This window comes from Homalodisca vitripennis, chromosome X (genome assembly GCF_021130785.1).
Source record: "Homalodisca vitripennis isolate AUS2020 chromosome X, UT_GWSS_2.1, whole genome shotgun sequence".
NCBI classification, from domain to species: Eukaryota; Metazoa; Arthropoda; class Insecta; order Hemiptera; family Cicadellidae; genus Homalodisca; species Homalodisca vitripennis.
Genome location: NC_060215.1, coordinates 108,483,654 through 108,499,016, shown reverse-complemented (window position 1 = coordinate 108,499,016; position 15,363 = coordinate 108,483,654).

Below are 15,363 nucleotides of genomic sequence, written 5' to 3'. Positions count from 1 at the left end.
ATTGTGTGAGGGTATGATTTAACGACGAGCAATAAAAAAATTAATTGATTGTCAGAACGTGACAATTTTAAAATTATTTGGAAAATTAAGTTAGTGTATGGAATTTTAATTTCCCCTCTGGAATTGAGAATTGGCATACACTATGAACGCATATCTCTTGAAAAAGGAAGAGAATCAATACGAATTGAAAATCCGCGGACAGCCTACTTCCGGTACGGCTGAAGACTTAAGAAAACGGCTGACAAAGTGAGTTAAGGCAGGTACGCCTATTGATCAGGCTGTCTTAGCTTCTTTAAATGTAGATGAGGAATAAAGGCCGGTGAAGATAAATATAAGTCATTGACTGCCTCCGCGAATGAATATGATGGGGGACTATACAGACACTGAAGGTCAGCGTTTTCAAGCCAGGATGTGGCATAACTATTTAAGGGCGGGACGTATACCAATAGGCGCATTAGGTGACAAAATTATCGCAAAACGTCATGAGGTGTTAATGGATAAGACCAAAGGACTGTGCGACGCGGCCGAAGCCAAGAAAGACGCGGTAAACGCCGAAGCTGAAAATTCAACAGCTTTAACTAAATTTTAATTTAACGTCATCCGCACATAGTGGAGGAGTGCCTGTGTATAAATGGGGCTTACAATTTGATGGCCACTCACAGAGCGTAGGGGCGTTTCTGCAGAGAGCAGAAGAACTGCGCAGGGCTCGAGATGTCACTACAACTGAACTGTTTGCTTTGGCAGTGGATTTTTTCACAGGATCTGCTTTAACTTGGTATATATCCACGATAGGCCGTATCAGGAACTGGGAACAGATGTGTAGGGATATGGAACTGGTCTTCCAACATCCTGACCATGACATATACCTACAGCAAGAGATATTAAATCGAGTTCAAGCCGAAACGGAACCCATTGACTTATTTATCGCTGCGATGGAGGGATTGTATAGTCGCTTGTCAACACCCGTAGTAGAAGAAGTAAAGCTTAGGCAAATATTGCATAACTTACATCCCCAGCTGCAAGACCGGCTTGCTCTTTTTGTTGTTACCTCTCTTGAACAACTGAGAGTGATGGGTAGAAAGGCAAAAGCGGGACGCATGAGGTCCGTCACCACGCGTGCGGTAACATCTAACGTGGGTGTACTCGAACCAGACTTAGAATATCCTCCTCCTCTTCGCGGGCCGACTCGGGGCAATGCCCGTCCCACGCCTGAAACGCAAGGTGTTCCAGGCAGCCAATACCTCAGATATTACGTGTTTTAATAGCCATATGAAAGGCCACATCTCTCGGGACTGCAGGAATAAAAGAGAGGAGCGCTCTAGTCGAATAACGTGCTGGCGTTGCAAAAAAGCAGGCCACATACAGAAAGATTGTGGAGTTCGACTAGACTCTAAAAAGCCTCATTCGGGAAACGGGAGCAGGGTAAGTGGATTCACCGACACGAAACCCCGGAATTAAAGGAAGCTGTTTCGGTGAACCTAAAGATGTATACGACTCGTAAGAACTGCACTACTGAGAAGCAGGTCAGGGCTGTCCCCGAGATTCGAGATGTGGTAGATGAACTTGTAGCCATCGGTCAGATAGAGGATGCAGAAGGAAAGGTCCTAATTGACCTTGGAGGTTTCCCTTGTAAAAGGAGGAGCCTCATCCGCTGAGCTCACCAAACCAGACGTAATTTTGAAATGTATTTCTGGTAGGACATTGAAAACTTACGGGCAACAAGAGATGACTTTAAAAATGAAACCGGGCGTTGAATTGGTAGGAAATTTTGGAGTTGGGAACCTCCCTAAGGGATACCTAGCCGTACTTGGTTGCGATATTTTGGGCAAAGGAAACGGAGAAATAAATGTTGAACATGGTCTACTTCGGTTGTATGGTGGATACATTTGGTTAAATCGGATAAAGAAAGGGGAGGCCGTGCCAGATCCTAACCGTCCCTCAGTTAGCGGTGCACCTCCAGCACAGCAACGCTATGTGTACTGCTGTAGCGATGTGAAAATTCCGCCCCGGTGTGAAAAGATTATCCAAGTGAAGACTAAACGATGTGCCACCGGTTCCGACGACAGAGGGAAAGGACGTGGTGATTGAACCCCTGACTTTATCATGCACGGTGTTTATCTTGTTCGAACCCTGACAAAGGTAAAAGGAAACCGCTGTTGGGCCAAGACCGTAAACGCAAGCGCTGAGGAGTTAACTCTACCCAAGAACTTGAAGTTAGGAACGCTCGACAGAGATTTCGACCCAGTGGAGTTAGGAAATCCTGTGCGACATAAACTACTAGTTTTAGCAGTCAGTAATGGTCGTGGCCTCCAGGAAATGCTATCCGAAAGACTAACAAGAAATTTTGATGTAGAAGTCTTTTTCATGCCCAACGGAAAACTAAAACAAGTAACCTCGAAATTTGGTAGTACTATTGATGCATTGACCAAGAACGACACGGTGATCTTGATAGGGGGAACAAACGATGTTGACAAGTGTGCGCCTTACCCGTTAACCTTGAAACAAGCATTTGAAAATCTTCCGGTGAAGTGGAAAGCAAGAGTAACTGTTCTGTCGATATTTGACCGCTATGATCAAGACTTCAAATCCGAACTTGGAGATGCCAACGGAATTCTTAAATCCATCATTCAATTTTTAGCTAAAAATAGAGATAAAATTCAACAGGGTAGGATTGAATTTCTAGACATTAAAGGAAAATTAAGCCATAACATGTACACAAAGCACAGGTTGCATCTGAACCAACAGGGATAAGTGAAATTGTCCACTGTTGTGCGCGACATAGCACTTCATAGCTACAAAAGGCCACAGGCAAGAGTAGGCATGGTGAGTCGTTCTGATGAATCCGACTTAGAGGCGTGCTTGGACGAGAAGCTTAGGCATCTGCCAAGTCACGAGCAAGACCTTGTGAAGTCCACTCTCATGGAATTCATAAATGTTCTTGCTCACAGTGAAGACCTACCATTTGGGTTGTACTTCGGCAGTGACACATGTCATACCACCCGGGAATGCAGCCCCTATTTACAAAAAAGCGTATCGCGTACCATACAATCAGAAGGCCACACTTGACGAATTACTTAAAGACCAACTAAACAAAGGTATCATTGTTCCTAGTCAGAGCGAGTGGGCATCGCCTGTAGTACTTGTGCCTAAGAAATCTCTCGACGGTACCCCTAAATTAAGGTTTTGTGTCGACTACAGAGGACTTAATGCGGTGACCACCCCTGACGTGTATTCCCTCCCGAACATCACAGAAACACTTGACTCACTTGTCGGGTGCCAAATGTTCACGACGTTAGATCTCCGGTCTGGGTATCAACAGATTCGAGTTGACGAGGATAGCCGACCAAAAACTGTATTCAATGTCCCCGGTGGACATTATGAGTATAAGCGTATGCCATTTGGACTAAATACGGCTCGGGCCACTTTCCAAAGACTAATGGACTCAGTGTTGAAAGGGCTTGAAAGGTGAGAAATGCCTTGTCTACTTGGATGACCTAATTTTGTTTTCCAGGGACTTGCCTTCACACCTGGAAGCCCTTCGTGAAGTGCTTTCGAAATTACAAAATGTGAACCTTACAGTACGAGTAGTACAACTTAGTAAATGTAATTTTGTGGTCAATGAATTCAGCTATCTTGGTCATGTAATCACTAAGATAGGTGTTGAACCAGATCCTGGAAAGGTATCGGCAGTAAGGGACTTCCCTGTGCCCACTACGGTGAAGGACGTGCGCTCTTTCCTAGGCTTGGCTGGCTATTATCGGCGTTTAATTGACGGCTTTGCCACCATTGGACGTCCACTATTCGAGTTGAACAAACAGCATAGCGAATTTATGTGGACACCAAAATTTCAGGAGGCTTTTGAGCTCTTAAAGATATACTAATATCTGCCCCTGTGTCGATATACCCTGACTTTACCAAGCCGTTCATATTAGCGACAGACGCGAGTATTGTTGCCTTAGGAGCAGTCCTCTCACAGGAGATAGATGGCCGGGAACACCCCGTAGCATACTGTTCTAGAACATTATTCCCAGCCGAGAAGAACTACTCGACAAACGAGCGCGAATTACTTGGTCTAGTCTGGATTACAAAATATTTCAGATGCTACTTGCTGGGGCGTCCTTTCAAAGTAATCACCGATCACTCCGCTCTAAAGTGGATCATGTCGCTTAAGGACCCTAGCAGTAGGTGATGAGATGGTCGTTGCGACTAGCTGCGTTTGATTTCTCGGTAGAACATAAAGCCGGAAAAAACACACTAACGCGGATGGGCTAAGTCGCGCAGTGCGAGCGGTTAAACAGGAAGTGCTCCCTGTCGTTGACCTTGAGTTACTTAGAACACGCCAACGCGAAGATCCCGTAGTTTAAGGTTTGAGACAAGCCAAGAACTTCCGGATGAGCCCGGAGAAGGTCCTGTACCATTTGAGCCCGGGTGAAAAGAACTTCCTTAATCAAGGAGATAATTAGGATCAATCATGATTTGCCCACAGCAGTGGCAAAAACACTAGACCGGGAGAAACAGAAGTTCTGGTGGAGAGGTATGGAAAGAGACGTTATGAATTACATCAGGACATGCCGTAGCTGTAGCCAACGAACGAATTACGGTAAAGGGAAAGCGCCCCTGGGTGACGTCTTCAACGAACCCCAGGAGCCCTTCGAAGTGATAGCGGCAGATATAGTTGGTCCTCTACCCATTAGCGAATCCAGCAACGTTTATATTCTCAGTGTTATGGATCACTTCTCTAGATACTGTGAGTTTGTTCCACTGCCAGATCAGACCACCGAAAGTGTTGCTCGAGCATTAGTGCAGAGGGTTATAACCAAGTTTAGCGTGCCAAAGGCCTTAGTTACCGATCAAGGAGCTAATTTTACATCCCGCTTAATTATAGAGTTATGCAAATTTATGCACGTTCGAAAAATCCAAACTACTGGTTTTTATCCTCAGAGTAATGGCAGACTGGAGCGGGTCCATTCCACTGTGATGTGAATGTTGAGGCATTTTGTTAACCGGAACCAGACCAATTGGAATGAATACTTGCCTTATATTACCATGGCCTATAACTCCCAACCTCATGAGAGTACTGGGTATTCTCCGTATGAGTTAATCTTTGGTCGGAAAATGGAGGTTCCTAAGGAAGCGGATCTGAAGATTACGGATGAGACAGATATATATGACAATCATATCGAAGCCCTCCAGGAGAAACGACAGGAAGCTTACAAGGAGACTGCAGTGCTTAAATCCAGAGCCCGAGGCCGTAATGAAAGTCAGTACAATGAGAAAGCTAAATCAACCGAATTCCGTGAAGGGCAGTTTGTATTATTGCATGTACCCAGTATAGGATATCATCGTGTAAAGAAATCATCTAACTATGGAAAGGACCATATCAGATAGTTAGAGTGGTATCATCTCTAAATGTTGTTCTTCGAATACGAAAGCGAGAGGTCGCCGTGCACGTGAACCGTATCAAACCTTATAGGGAACGTCCACGTCCTTCGCCCGCGCAGAAAGAAAACCAGAACGAGAATATTTCCAGTGACGAAGAGGTAGATGATAGTGGTCTGCAGAACTTAAACGAAGGTGACGATAAAACCCAAGCCCCGGTAGCAGTGGCCGGGCCTGCAAGTATTGGACGCCCAAAACGAAGGAAGAAAAAAACCTGCGAGATGGGGTGACTTTGTTAGACTTATTAAAAGCTCTGGAATAGTTGGGGAATAGTGCTCGCTACATAGCCCGGGAAAAGGTGGATATAAAATTTGATCGTGTCACATGAAATTAGACGTGTTTTTGATCCTGGAAGGCGTTCTCTGCTTCCACCAGGGTGTCATATTCGAGAAAGAAGGGGACGTTTTACTTACAGAAAGCTACTGGACTGTGGTGCTCCAGTACAACCTGACAGGAACGGAAGAGGAAAACAGAATACTAAGCATAGGTATAGGTAAATAATTTTGGTAAAGGTAAGAGGTCAGTATGATGAGTTTTTCCAAAATCTTCTCTCGCGAAACAACAGCTTCATACCACAGTGCATGACCTTGAAACCAGTTTCAGATACGAATATTATGGACTACAACAGATGGTGACCGACTACGTTGGCAAAACGAGTGATTTGGTCACTCTGTTGCCGCGTACCCAAAAGAAGCGGTCTGTTTTATGCCGGTGGTCATGTACTAAAATTCTTGTTTGGAACTGTAATCGATAGCGATTTAAAAGCTATGAATAGTAAGATAGATGATGCCAATATAAGGAATTATGAAATGTATCACGACGCAAAAGATCAATTAACTGTCTTAGATAACATGCACTCAGGAATTTTAAACCATTCAAAGGTAATAAATAAAATGATTTACATCTTGAAATCATATCACCAAGTGATGCATGACAACATGGCTCAAAACTACAGAACAGAATCCGTTTTCTCAAGTTTGTTTAATACTCTTTTCCAATATCTAAAATTAAGTTGTGCCTTGTCAGAAATTAAAGATGCCATTAACCTTGCTGTACAAAGAATGACTCAACTCCACCAAGCTGTGGAGGACTTGGCTGCTAATAGGACGACTAGTAACCTATTACCTCCTCATCAGTTCCTAGAAGTCCTGAAATCTGTAAAACAGGTTATACCACCACTTGCAAAATTATTCCTAGACGTTAAGTTAGAAACCTCCATAGCTTCTATAGATTTGCAATAATCGAATCCTATGCTACGGAAACACAGCTTAGAGTGCTCATTAAGCTCTCCTTGAAAACTGATAACCAAGTGTATGAAGTTTTCAATAACGTATCCTGTTTTAACCCTTCTCTAAAAAGATGGGTGAAGTGGGAAGTAGACGACCAAAAATTAATAGTTAGCAAAGACAGACAAACCTATACCGTTTATTCATCTGGCCATTACCGAAGTGAGTGTAGTTTCGGCCCTTTAACAGTGTGTCCTCTATCGGAAATATTATTTAATGTACACCAGCGACAAAATTGTCCAATTGAACTTTTGCTGAAAGAGAAAATTACGCTGTGCACTAGAAAGTTAATATCCGGCCTGAAATCCCCAGTCCTAATTAGAAGTCCAACCCTCTGGATCTATACTACCTCGGGTGAAGCCAAAGTGGTATTGAATTGCTTAGTAGAAGATGCTGGTCTAAACTTTAGTACAACCACTCTGAAAGGGGTGGGTGAATTTCCGAATCGGGATCGATGTGACCTGATTTCAGACGGGTACAGGATGCCTGTCCGATTCATCGGCAGCTCCTGGCACTCGAGCGATTTTGGAAAGATAACTTTTCCTGAAGTAGATGGAATATATAGTAAAGAAGAAACCGACCTGTTGAATCAGGACGTGAATGATACTTTGAAGGTCCTCCAAGAATTGGATGACCAACTTGGTACTCTAAGCGTAAAGGAGTATTCTTTAGAGAGTACTTTCCAGCACCTCAGAGTCAATAGTTTTAAGCATCGTATAGTTAAGCAGGTCATATTGAGTGGATCTACGATTACTGTGTTATTAATTGTTATTTTTATCTGTTTGAGATATCGAGTACGAGTTGCCAATCTGCTCCGTGCCAGCCTGAGAGGTAGCCACCGGCACCCCGAAGCTACCCGGACCGATGCGGAACTCGGAGACCTTGGGAAGTCGATTGTCCTAGATGAGCAGACCGTTAGAGAGAGTAACCAACCAGAACGAGAGTGCGTGCCAGAAAGATCTGGTATTATCGCATAACCGAAATCCAAGCTTGGTGTGTATTAGCCGTTACGTATGTGAAAGACGTATGAGGATTCTACGAACGTAAGTGAACTCAAATATTGTGTTGAGCTCAACCTGAACGAGGAACTTTCGACGGTGTTTCGAGATTGATGTGTCTCCGTGTGAATTTACAAGGGTCAACCCATGGTGCACGTATCATAGGCCTTGAACAGGAAAATCGAATTTTTCTAATATTGGGACCATTTACAGGGGTTGTTAGTAAGTAAAAAAATTTTCGTCATATTATAACTTTTGTAACATTGTAACAATTTAACGTTGTGTTATTAATTTGTAACGAGTAGTCGTAGGGTTTCATTGGAGGCTGGTAAGGGAGAATTTTCCATAAATTAATATTACGATCAATATCCAATGAGTGATATCTGGTGTCCACAGAAAGGTAAAGCCAGCATCCCCTCCCCTTTATACCCATTCCTATCGCTTCCCAATACTGGACTGTGGATGCCTAAAGAAAATAAATAATTAAATAATTAATACATGATAAGCACACAGCAATTAGGACTGTGGTGAATGCCTTGCTGTGGGATTTCCCGGGCCCCATCAGCAAGACAACTGCTGTACCGTTGCCAGCCCTGCCAAAATGTTACGCAAGCACTTTTAATATTATTTTAAACTAGCTCACGAATAATACTCAAACTCCAATAGTATATATATATATATATATATATATATATATATATATATATATATATATATATATATATATGATTGTTTAACGAAATTATGGGTTGTAATTCGTGAATCTTTTTGCTGTTCAAGTGAGCTGAATAGTACTTGATGTTTTAATGTGTTGTTATGTTAATCGTATGCATGCCTTTAAATTTAGTTTTCAAAATGCTAGATTAAGAAAATATCAAGGGAACAATGTTTGGCACTACTAGGTGTATGGCAATGCCAACGACTTAAGGGTTAAGTGACTTAAGGTTCTGATATAATGATTTTAGTTGCCTCGTTTTTGGCTATGACTGGCAGTGTATATGTCAATTTTTATATTGGTATTTTTTCACTTAAAATATGTATTCTCGTGTTAGTAGTAAGACCTTGTGACTTAACAACTGTTCCAATTTTAAAGGGGTGACTGACCTACGGTGGCCCCGAGTGAAAGCCCATGCGGCCTCACCTATACTGGGCAAGTAGCGGTTAAAATTTCCTAATCGACACACTTAAATACCTTTCTTTGTAATAATTGGACCTTAACAATCCACTGTGGTGTGCTCGACCAAAAAAAAGGAGAAGGAAACTAAAATTAACGATCTCCTCCTTCTCCATAATCCCGCGTATAGTTGGTGGGTCACTAAGGGTTATTTTTTAAAACATGTTTGGTTGCCTAGTGTTAGAGGGTCTTTCTTGTTCTGAGCGTATTAATTATAGATGTCGTTATTCAGCAACCATGTTACTTTAATTATTAATGTAAAATTTTATTACATTTTCTGAAACGAAATTTGTTATTGTTGAGTATGTTAGTCGACCTTGAATTTTGAAATTTATTTTTGAATTAATGAAGCTTTTGTTTCATTGACTTTCTGTGAAGGGAGAGGCACACCCGAGCCAGATAAGGACATCCAACATTGTTTTTTCTATTTCAATATCTAAATACCAGTTGAGATTTGCTGAAACAAATTCCTGAATCAATTTAAAAAAAAAAACAAGGGAAACCTGTTGAACATTGGACTTACCGTTTTATGTTACCTCATGCTGAGGACAGCATGGTCAAGGGTGAGGGGTGTGTGACGGCCCATTAGGAAAGGCCCTAACCAATTGACACTGCGAGGTCAATATTATTATTATCCAGTGAAGTTCTACAGTATTTATGTTTTGCTAAAAATGTTTGATGTTATTATGTTTTAATGCACAAGTAATCGACAGGACCGTCCGGACAGTGGCCCACATTTTATAAAGGTAAGTATAAAGTCACAATAATTTAACAGTTGTGCTGAGTGATATCCAAAGGTAGTAAAAATGTTCCATGTGATTCCTCCTGATGATGTGTTCTCCTTGATTTTCAGATGATTCTGTCTCTAAGCACGGTAATTGCACATTGTGGCGGGTTTGTTACACACACAAAATCACAGTAATATGAAAAATATGTAACATTCATGTCTACTGTATTTGTTTCACTCACACTAACCGGACAGTAGTCTTGTATTTGCAGGTAATACTGAGGTAACAGATAACAGGTACAACAAATATGTTGTCGAATTACACTTTTAAAAGGATAAGAATTAAGATGTTAAATTATAATGACTTTTTTACAGGTAAGGTGTAATATAAACATTTAAGACTAAAATAACAAGAGATTCAATGATGAACAAGCATTCTTTAAATTTGTGTAAGAATTAAATTTTGAATTCAATATTAATTTAATAGTTCGGAATCTAAATTCAAAAAGTTAAAGAAACCTCAAATGGACCTTGAAATCAATAGGTATAATATATTTTAAAATATTTAATAGCTTATAAGTTCAACATATTTCATCTAAACTTTTATGGTTCTTTTAGAAACATTTTATTAAGTAAACCTGGGATTAAAGAGATTTTATAATCTTAAAAACCTGAAGTTTTGTAAAGATATTATAATACAAACATCCATAAAGTTTCGTCAAGAGCAGAAGATCACGTGGTCTTCTTGTTTTAATTTCAATAAACAAGATTGAATATATTGTAATTTTTTTTAAAGAACTTGCAGAGAGAGAAAGTTTTGTGGTAATCATTTGATTGATTAAACATTAATTTGCAATTTAATTGAGATGGGGTAGTTTTTAATGAAAGCTTTAACGTTTTTATATGAAAAAAGAGGTTATTTGGCTAATATATGTGTGATAAATGTCAATATCCCACCATTTGTTTGTTTATGGCCGTTACTTGTATTCTCATAAGTACGTAAAGCCATTTTTAAATACATCTTTTTGGGACACAGGAAATCAGTTGAAAACGTATATAAACATCATAACACTTGAATATTTTATAGGAATGATATGCGTATCCACATATCATATACTGAGTACCAACCTTCTGATTTTGAAATTATCACTTCCCAGCATTCCATGATCACTCCTATCGGAAGCCCTAGAAAAGTTAAAATAAATTCCCAAAACCCAAATCCATTATGACGAGACTTAGCAGCCACAGGTTCAGTACTCCTACTTCTCTTAAAGCCATGCAGAAAATCATTCAAGATATGTTTGTATTCATAGTGATCAGTTATATTACCCAATATCATATTATCAGCATACTGAATGTGAGAGTCAAAGAAACAGGCCTACAACTATTTACTTTATCCCTACCATTCTTTTCATATAAGAGTTTGATAATTGACATTTTTAGGGACTGAGGAAACACCATTCAAAATACAATTAACCAAATGTATCTGTGGTTCACATATCACTTAACCTGTTTCAACAACATTACATTTTATCCCAATCTGAGTTTTTTTTTAGAATTCAATCTATTAATTAAAATTAATATATCACTTTTATCTCACAATGGCAATTCAAGATGTTGTTATTATTTTTATAAATGCTCATATTTTTTTACGACTATAGAGTAACAAGTGTAAGATGAAGGAAACAGGATTTTTCGGGACATTTGCTATCGTTCAGTAACACTATATTTTGAGGATTGTTCAAAGGTGTTTCTATGTTAAAATAAACTAATCATACCAGTGCGTTGTGACACTCATAAGTCAGAAATCACAACCACCATGTTGTGTGTCAACTTAAATAACTCTATAACATGCACTTAATAAAAACAAATCAACACTAATTAATAACACTAAACTACAGAATACATGTCAATCAGGCCCTGGGGTCGCTGAAAAGTGTGATCACAACCATCAGACTCAGTAACGCTCACTGCTCGCGTTTAGAAACAAAGTCCGGCGAGCACACCACTGGTAAATTTTCCTTCTTTTGAACATTGACCCCCTTGTAGCTTTGGAGGTCCATCCATGTCGATTCCAGTAGCCATCACAGCACACTGGTCTTGCCTCGACGATTCTCTTCACTTCGACTCTCCTCTTCGCAGGCGACGCCATACTTAGTACAGCAATCATTGCTTAAGAGAGCTTATCAATCTATCAGCTTCCAGGGAATTCCTTTTTCCTTAATTTCTACCTGTTTTAACCACTTTCCTGACCCATCACCAAGCGCTTGTGCCTGGCTCTAGAATTACAATAAATTATTCTTGACAATCATATACAATACTAAGATATTAAAATTATACATTTTTGTCTGTTTTATGTTTTCGTATAACAGTATTAAGTATTTTTAAGATAATAAAATTAATTTATAATATTATTTTTAATACCCGAGCAATTGGTATAGTGAGATTATACACAATTAACAAATCAGTTTAGATGTTAAGAAATATTCAATAATTTAAATATTTCTCTAAAATACTAGAGGTCCTGACGTACAAATTAATTGTCCGAAATACTATTATCCTGTCAAACCTTCCATCGCCAACAACAAAGTTTGAGCAAATAATACAAATAAAAAATTCTAAAAACCAACAATATTACTTTACAATGAAACTAATATTCTAGGTGTCCTACTAGGTGTCCTAATATTCTGTTGAGACCTCCTTAATTTAGACACAAGAGACGGCCAACAACAAGTCCTACCACCTAAAGTTGAGGGACACACAAACACTGCTCATTGAACAACGTTTTAGAGATGTCAATAAATAATAAAATAGGAAAATAATTATTTCTTGTAAATTCATTAAGAAGTAGCTTGTACTCGTGTCCGTACTGTAGCAGGGACAGAATGCGGTTACGAAGGAGAATGCCTGGGATAGATAGATCTATGGTCCAAAAATTATTTATAAATAATTTATAAATTATTGCAATAAATCATATTTATGGTCAAGTAGAATACTTTACATCCATTTTGGCCCACTTGATTTTTAACGACTATTTGGAGCAATTTATAATATCCTTTACTATAACTACAATGATATGTTTATAATACAAGTTACTAGAGGAGCTCCTATACATGTATATATATATATTATATATATATTAGTAGTGCAGTTAACTTTACCGTGATCTGGTATTGCTTATTTAAACCTAAAAAACATATCCTGAGACAGGATAAATACTGCATACTACATAGAACTGGGGAAGGCGCAGGCATCTATAGTACACTACGTTTAGATACTTCGTTACTTAATTGTTACACATGAATATATTAGATAATCTAGTATAGCTTATTTAAATGTGAAACACATATCCTGAGACAGGATAAATACTGCATACTACATTGAACTGGGGAAGGCGCAGGCATCTATACTACACTACGTTTAGATACTTCGTTACTTAATTGTTACATATGAATATATTAGATAATCTAGTATAGCTTATTTAAATGTGAAAATCATATCCTGAGACAGGATAAATACTGCATACTACATTGAACTGGGGAAGGCGCAGGCATCTATAGTACACTACGTTTAGATACTTCGTTACTTAATTGTTACACATGAATATATTAGATAATCTAGTATAGCTTATTTAAATGTGAAACACATATCCTGAGACAGGATAAATACTGCATACTACATTGAACTGGGGAAGGCGCAGGCATCTATACTACACTACGTTCAGATAGTGGACCTACTTCGATGAAGACTTTTTGCTGTGTCTGATTAATTAAATTATTTTTCTTATTTTTATGCATGTATTTAATGTTGGTGTATATATATAACGAACGGCAAAGTTAGACGTTTAAACTTATTACATAGCCACTCCGCTACATAAACCGTGAGTCCTATATGTTAGTTGTCCATCGTCAGTTCACAAGAATTAGGTTAGCTATCTAAGAAGACACCACGAGGGCCCTGTCGTTGCTTTCAAGATTGGCGCATGCTCACTTCAGTCCCAGATTAACCAACTGCTCTCAGAAACTGAAAGCACTTCCCTCATCACGCGGAGTTTCCCTCACCGCCTGCCGCTATTACTCTTACAGCGATGAGTCTGAATGCGTATTGAGTCTCTACAACTGCATTTATAGTTCCACGGGGGTGACTTCCAGTAATTTATTCTCAAGCCATAATATGTCCATTAAATTATATGAAACAAAAAACAGCAAACCTTGCATTATTTTGGACAAATATAAATACAGATTGGATAGAACACTAGTAAGTGGAGAAACTACTTGGAGATGCTTGGGCAAAGACTGCTCGGCATCTATACGTACAAATGCAGACTATACGGAGCTTATAAGCCGCAAGAACTCCCACTCAGGGAAACACCCGGTTACTATAAGATCGCTCACTCCTGTCTCATCATCCCCTAATATAATCACTCCAAGCAAAAGCATCCCGACAACTCCATTAGTATCCCAACTTCTTTTTAAACCAAAAACGACAGACTGTTCTACTCAAACAGATGATTTAAGTATAAAGTCCAGGGATGAACTTATTGCCAGAATTGATGAGCTTATACGCCAGAGGATCAGTTTAATTAGTAAAGTTCAAGAACTTAACTTACAAGAGGAAAAGTTTTATACTAACAATCAAAGTCCTCAAATTAGATCCAAAGTCCTCGGTTTAGTTAAAAATAATAAACAAAACAAACAATTATTGAATCTTTAATGATAAAATAAATTGTCTAAATGTAAAACTAGAAGAAGTAAAACAAGAAAAAAAGAGCTTCAGGAGTCAACATCTTGTAAGACTAATACACTGATTGCACCGGCACATCCAATACCCATATCTAACAGGTTTCTGTCTCTTGCTAACAAAATTGACTACTCTGACCTAATAACAATAATTGTTCATATTCGTCTTCAAAAGCAGAGTCATTGAAATCATTCCAAAGTAAGGCCAAGAAGAATCGAAGGCAGTTCAACATTTCAGTTACTCTATACAGTGACAGTCATGGACGTGCAATGAATAATCTTTTAGAGAAAAAAATTTAATTCCAAAACCACATTGTTGAAACCAAGCACAGTAATTCCAGGGGCTCCTATAGAAGAGGTGGTCAGAACTATTAAAAACAACTCGTACAACTTCACGAAAAATGATTATATAGTATGTATAGCTGGGACTAACAGTATGAACAAATATAATTTGGACATCGTGAAAACTATACAATCTTACAGAAGCTTGGCAGAATCTTCTCCAGATTCAAGATTTGTTATCGCAACAGTGCCCACAAGATTTGATCTCAGTCCCTACTCGCGTGAAAACATAAATATAAAAAACATTAACGCTAATTTGAAGGATTTGGAAAAAAAACGTAGACAACATAAGAATACTACAAGTTCTAAACAGCGCTTTCTATTCAGTGGTGTTCACTTCCATCAGGCAGGCAAAAGGAATGGTACCAATGATCTGTTTCATATCATTGAAAACTGGACAATGTAGTCACTACCTCTGCCTTCCAACTCCAAAACACCCGGCAACATTCGATTGTCCGTCGCCGGTCCGTCTGGTCTTCAGGCCGTGGAGTTGTCTCAGACTATGGACGGTATGGTGGACTCACCGCTGGCACTGCCTCGCCCAGCTACACCCGCCTTACTCGCATCAAGCCCCTGCCCGTCCAGTCCTGAGTGTTCGCTTTTTCGCTCTCATGTTTCATCAACCCGAACTACACCAACATAAACACCAAGTGAATCT